This window comes from Camelus dromedarius, chromosome 19 (assembly GCF_036321535.1).
Source record: "Camelus dromedarius isolate mCamDro1 chromosome 19, mCamDro1.pat, whole genome shotgun sequence".
Classification (NCBI taxonomy): Eukaryota; Metazoa; Chordata; class Mammalia; order Artiodactyla; family Camelidae; genus Camelus; species Camelus dromedarius.
This window is the reverse complement of record NC_087454.1, coordinates 28,786,926-28,793,806: the sequence shown is the minus strand read 5'-3', so window position 1 is coordinate 28,793,806 and position 6,881 is coordinate 28,786,926.

Here is a 6,881-nt window from a genome sequence, read left to right as displayed (position 1 = left end):
TAGGGCGATAGCAGGAAAGCGGGGGAAAGATTCTAGTACTCAAAAAACAAACAAACAAAAAAGAATGGGGGTCGGGAGGAGAAACAGCACAAAAATATAGTGAAAAGAGTTGTAGCACTGGTTCCCCAGGGATCACCCAAAGGATGAAAGGCAGCTTTTCATCTTGCCACACGGAGATCGGCAAGACCCAGTCTCTTTGACCTTGACCAGCCTCATTTTCCACCTCTTCCAGGGACTTCAGTATTTCCAGTTATCTTGTTTTCAGGCCATCAGGCCTTAAAATGTTCAAACCCTCTCCTCCCCTTACATTATGAATTCCTACTCCTCCTTCAGCCCTCTACACAAATTGCCACCTCCTCCAGGAAGCCTTCCCCAATTTTCCAGGTTGGATTTTGTGCTCCTTTTGCTAAGTATCTCTAGCCACTTACACATAACTTCACTGTAGCTATCCCGTGCTATAATTATTTACATGCTCTGTCCCTTACTAAGCTGCTGCCCCTTCAGGGCAAAAACTATGTCTGATTGCATCTTCATATTCCCTAGCAGGTGCCTGGCACACAAGAAATACTTAACAAGTAAATAGCATAGCATCCTCCAACACAATAGAAATGCTTCTGCCTCAGGGCTTTTATGTTTGCTATTCCCTGTGCCTGGAATGTGCTTCCTCCAGATATTTCCTCTCATTTGTGTCTCTGTTCAAAGCCTTCCCTGGCAGTCTATCTAAAACAACATCCAACATCCTCAATCACTCTCCCTTATCCTGTTTTAAAATTTTCTTTCATAGCAATTTTCATTATCTGACATATTTTTCTTTGTTTATTGACTATCTCCCACTAGAGTGCAAGCTCCAGAGCTGGGGCTTTTTCTGATTTGTTACTGTATCCTCAGTATCTAAAACAATGCCTGGCTTAGTGGGTACTCAATAGATATTTATTGAATGAATAAATGACATGGAGATGAGTGATAGAGGGATTCTAGAATATAGTGATGGGGAGAAGGGGGTGAAAATACTGTATAACAGGGGAATGCACAAATGGAAGATATAGGTGCCCAAAGCCATATGAGGAATGGGAGGAAAGACTCAGCAAGGGAGGGAGGCAATAGGATGAGAGCCAGGTGGAATTCTGGAGCTGGGTCCTCAGGGAGCGGAGCTCTCCTGGGAAAGCCACAGCTCAGGTAGAGGAAATGGGATGGGCTGGAGCCTGAGGAGATTACTCAGATCTAAAGACAATATCCACCCCAAGCCCAGGCCTCTTTTGGCCAGATGGTTCCGGAGAAGCCTTAGCATCTGTTCCTCTGTAAATTATCCAGTGCTCCCTCCTGCCTGTCTTCTCTGGTGACAGCCAGAACAATTGTCCAGGAATTCCATCTGCTCCCCGGTCCTGCTCCCCTCCAAAGCTCATCAACATTGCAGAGTGGAGAGGTGTCCCATTTCCCAGGGCCTGTGGTTGGGGGCTGGGTCTGTCCCTTGATGGAGCTGGCCTCAAGCACTCACTCCTCTAACAACACAAACAAATAAAGCCTCAGCAGAGAATCCCAGGCCCCTGGAATTTAGTTCTCATCCTGTCCATGCTTTTCAATCTGATAGAACTTTTTATTAGTAGTAATTTAATAAAATTACACTAAATGAATCAATTACATTGATTCTTACAGAACTTTTCAAATTAAGAGTTCCCAATCATTATACATTTCCACACAGTTCCCTTTAAATTGCTCACACAATACTTTCAAAATGTGACATTTGTCATGATATAAGACCACAAGCTCAGATTTTTTGTTTTAATGACTTTTACTGTTTACTGAAGGAAGAAATAAAAAAGAAAAATCCTCTCTCCACCTTTCCTGAAATTGTTTTGGGAGGAGGAAGGGAGGCTCATGAACTGTGCAGTAAACATAGGGTATATAAATCTGAGAAGCAATTCAAGGTTATATTTTGTAAAAAAGGAAGGTACCAATAAACATAATATACCTTTGAAAAGAAAAGGAGTCCCAGTCTTCCAGCGTTTTTAACTTTTAGGATATGTAAGGTAAAGTTCTTTTTCCTCTGAGGAGGCTGGTTGACCTCATCACTCCCTTCTCTGTGGATGCACAAATGCGCGTGTGTGCCTACTGTTCCTCTGGCCACAGTTACACGATTGTTCACCATCGCTATAAGAGAACTATGAGAAAGGTGGTAAAGATTTAAGATCTCTTCTAGGCTTTCAGGGTTTTACGAAATAGGTACATTTGTGGAAGAGTCAGGCTTACTACATTTTGATGGCAGTTTCCATATGATTGTGCCTTGGTGTCCACAGGGCTATGGGGGCTGTAGAGCCCACCTGCACAAACATGGTCAAGTATTTTCCAGAGCACAATCCACCCAGATCCAAGACAGTTCTTTCTTCTGATTTCATTCATGTAGATCCAGTCTCCCAGCTGGAATGAGTGTGTTTGTGTGGAGTCCAGGCTTGGCAGAGAGAAGAGAATAGAAGTGGGTCTTGGGATAAGACAGCAAGTTGAGCTCCAGGTATTGGAGGGAATTGCTGGGGAAGAAAGTTGAAACCATCCTGGGTTCAGCTACATAATCCTTTGAACTGTTCATTGCGTCAGGTTAAAGGGCCCTAGCCCATGTGCAGCTGTTTCAGTTGCAATTGACATTATCTACTAATAGTTTTTTGTTCATTTTCTTGCTTTTCCATTTTATTTTATTTTATTGCTAAGTGCTTAATTTTTTAATTTTTATAAAGCTTTTTAAAGGTTACACTCCATTTACAGTCATTACAAATATCTACTAATAGTTTGAAGCCAGGAGGCTGCCTGTCTCTCTCATTTGACCTGACTGGACATGCTGAACCCTATTTGCATGGTTGTTTTGACAATGCTTTCAAAACCTCAAGAGGTGATAACTTCGTCTGCTTCCCTAGATTTAATTTCTACATATTTCCTAATTCTTCTGTCTGTTAATAGAAGTCCACAGCTGCCACCCTGGTGGGTAAGCTTTTATTATGTATAAATGTTTTTTTCCTAACTCTGGATTTTGAATTTGATGGGTGTCTAAGATGTGTAATTTTAAAGACCTTGAAACCTCGTGGAATCTTGCATTCCTTAATATTCTTAGAGCCACTTAACTCTTAAAAGAGACAATGAAGGCAGGAACTCAAATAAATATTTCTGTACCCAAATATGCAATAATGCTACTCATGGCAGCATTATTACAACAGCCAAAAAGTGGAAGCAACCCAAGTGTAAAGGACAAATGGATAAACAAAATGTGGTATATACATATAAAGGAAAAAGGAAATTCTGGCACATGCTACAACATGGATGCACCTTGAAGACATGATGCTACGTGCAATAAGCCAGGGACAAAAGGACAAATGCTGTATGATCCTGCTTACATGAGGCACCTAGAGTAGTCAAATGCTTAGAGACAGAAAATAGAATGGTGGTTGCCAGGTGCTGGGGAATGGGGGATGGGGAGTTAGTGTTTAATGGGTATACAGTTTCAGTTTGGGAAGACAAAAAAGTTCTGGAGCTGGATACTGGTGATGGTTGCCCAACAACGTGAATATTGGCAATCAATGTTAATGCCACTGAAATGTACACTTAAAGTTGTCTAAAATGGGAAACGGTATATATTCATCCCATATATCTTTATATGATACCAAGTCTTGTTTTCTGGCTCCTGGTAGAGTCCCACTTCTGCCAGCTCTAAGGCAGGGGCTTGCTGAGGGCAGGGCTTGTCTCCCCACTCAGACTTTGGGCACCCTCAGGTGAAAAGCTGTTCCTCCCCTCTCAGACTTCAATTTTGAGTCCTGGGGAAGCTGGGAGGTTTTGAGTAGAGATATGATTTCATCTAACCTCTATCTTTTAAATAAACTTTTAATTTTGGGGTAATTTTAGATTTACAGGAAAGTTGCAAAAATAGTAAAGAGAGTTCCCATTCACCCAGTTTGCCCTAGTGTTAACACTATGCATTACCGTGGTACATTTGTCAAAACTATGAAGCCAACATTGGTACCTTGTGTAAACTAAACTCCAGACTTTACTCAGACTTCACCAGTTTTTTTACTAATGATATTTTTCTGTTTCAGGGTTCAATTTAGAATACCACATGGCATTTTGCTGGCTTCCACTTTATCATGATCGCCCTGTCTGCTATAGGACAATAGAAGACCCATTAGGGAGCTGTTGTGGTGGTCCAGGCAAGATATAGTGGGGCTTGGACCCAAGTGTTAGAGGTCAGATTGTAGAAAGTTGACAAATTCTGGATGAACTTGGAGGCAGAGTCAACAATATTTGCAGGACACCAGATGTAAGAGAGAGGAGCGTTAAGTATGATGCCAAGGATTTTGGCCTAAAACACTTGGCCATTCACTGATATATCTAAGACTGGCACAGGAAGACTGTTTGGGGCTGGAAATCAGGAGCTTGCCTTTGGACATGCTAAGTCTGAGTTGCCCATTGGACAAAAAATCCAAGTGGAGATATTGAGTAGGCAGTTGGATACACAAGTCTGAATTTCAAGGATAAATCTTGGTTAGAAATATAAACTTGGGAGTCATTAGCTTATAGATAGTATTTAAAGCCATTAGACTGGAAGATACCATGAAGGAAGTGAGTTAAAGTAGAAAAGAGAAGAGGTCTGAGCCCTCTTGAGCCCTGGGACTGTGGAAGAAATTGGGAAGATGAGGAGGAAGCAAAGGAGACTGGTGTGGCCATTGTGGTAGGTAGAAAAGCTCGTGAGATTGATCCTAGAAGCCCAGTAAGCCCATGTATCAAATGCAGCTTACAGAGCTATGGAGATTAGGACTGAGAAGTCACTGTTGGATTTGGCAATGGTGAGGGCACTGGTGACCTTGACAAGAGTAATTCTGATGGAGTGATGGGGCCAGAGTGGGTCCAAGAGAAAATGAGAAGAGAGGAGGTGAAGACAGCAGATACAGACACATGTTTTTTGAAAAGTGTTCAGTAAAGGGGAGCAGAAAAATGTAGCTGGAAGAGAACATGGGATTGAGGGAGGTTATTTATGTTAAGACGGGAGAGGGGATGGTGTAAATGATCCCACAGAGAGAAAACTGATGAGGCAGAGTGGATGGGGAGAACTGCTGGAGCCCCATAGTGACACAGGTGAGAAGGGATGGGAATTCGTGCCCAGGTGGAGGGAGGGGTTCCCCTATGTAAGGATGCTGGCGGCACAGCTACGGTAACAGGAGGGAAGAGAGTATATGGAAACAGATGCAGATGGGCGGAGGAGGCGTGTGGAAATTCTCTTCAGATTGCTTCTATTTTCTTCATGAAGTTGGAAGCAAGACCACCAGCAGAGCAAGGGGGAAGGAGGAAGGGTTGGGGGTTGGAAGAGCTAAAAATAGTTGTCGGGGAGGCTGAGAGAGTGCACTGAACTGGGAAAACGCAGCACTGGTGATCAACACAAAGGGTGTTTGAGAGAACGAGTTTAAGTGAGACCCGTCAGCCTGGACATGTGTTTTTTCCAGCCTCATTCAGCTGCTTGGGTGCAGGTCAGAGAAGTCACCATGGTGGCGTTTTACCAGATGGATAGGTTTGGTGAGAGGGGCCAGGGAGTTGGTATATGCAAGGAGCTGATTATAATGAAAGACCATGGAATCAAAGCTGGGTAAAGAGGGATGGGTGGATGTGATAGGGATGGGGTTGCTGAAAAGGGGGTGAATCAATAGATGTGAGACAGGGCCAACTTATGAGGTACAATTCCTAAGGCCCCCAATTCTTTTAGGGGCACACAAAATGTTTTAATTTAGTTTAAAATCAGAAGAAAAAAGTAAATATAATAAAAATGAATATATAATAATGAATCCAGTCTGGATTATATTCATCTTGATACCAAGGCAATGATAAAATAGTTTTTAATATTCTTTCAAAAGGAAGGGATTCATGAAGGCTAAGTGTCTAGGGCCCACAAAAGTTGTAATGTGACCTTTATGGGTGATCTTAGTGGGTCCAAGTTCAATATTTGTTGAATGTATTTATAATGGCAAAAAACTAAACACAACCTAAGTGTCCAGAATTCTTTGAGTCCAGGTACTATGGGCTGAAAAGATGGGAGCTGGTGATAGGAAAGTGTGATACTTAAAACTGAGATTATGGATTGTGTGAATCAATTGGTAATAACAAGGTTTGGGTGGGAACATCCTTCTCATTGGTGGAGAAGAAGAAATCAAGGATAAAACCAGGGAAGCTGGCTTTATCAGTTACCTATTGCCATATCAACAACACCCCAAAATATAGTGGCTTAAACAGCCCACCCCCAACTTATCTGCTTACCACCATTTATCCGGTAACATGGGCTGGGCTCTGCTGAACAGTTCTTCTGTTGGTCTTGCCTAGGCTTACTCATGAGGCTGCAGTCATCTGGGTAGGACCTCCCATGTGGTGGATGTTGGCCAGGTTACCTCAGTTCTCTTCCATGGGGCTTCTCATCTTCCAGTAGGCCAGACTGGACTTCTTTACATGACGTTGGAAGTTTTCTAAGAGGGCAAAAGGAGAGCTGTGAGAGCTCTTGAGGCCCAGACTCCGGGGACTCACACAGTATCATTTCGCCACATTCTATTAGTCAAAATAAGCCATAAGTCCAGCCCAGATTCATGGGGTTGAGAAACAGACTTGACCTCTTGCTAGGAGGAGCATCAAAATGACTGCAAAGGGTCATGTGGGACAGTTGGAAGTGGAGTGGCCATCTTTGCAAACAAACTATCACAGTCATTGGAGAAATTGGTCCTGAATCAAGAATCACCAAGAATTTGACAGAACTGAGCGTGAAAATCATGATGATCTTTAAAGCATGAGGGAGTAGTGATAAAACCTGATGCCATCATCTTCCAAAGCTTCAAATGTGTTTATTGTTTCATCAGTGAATGCCAATGAGT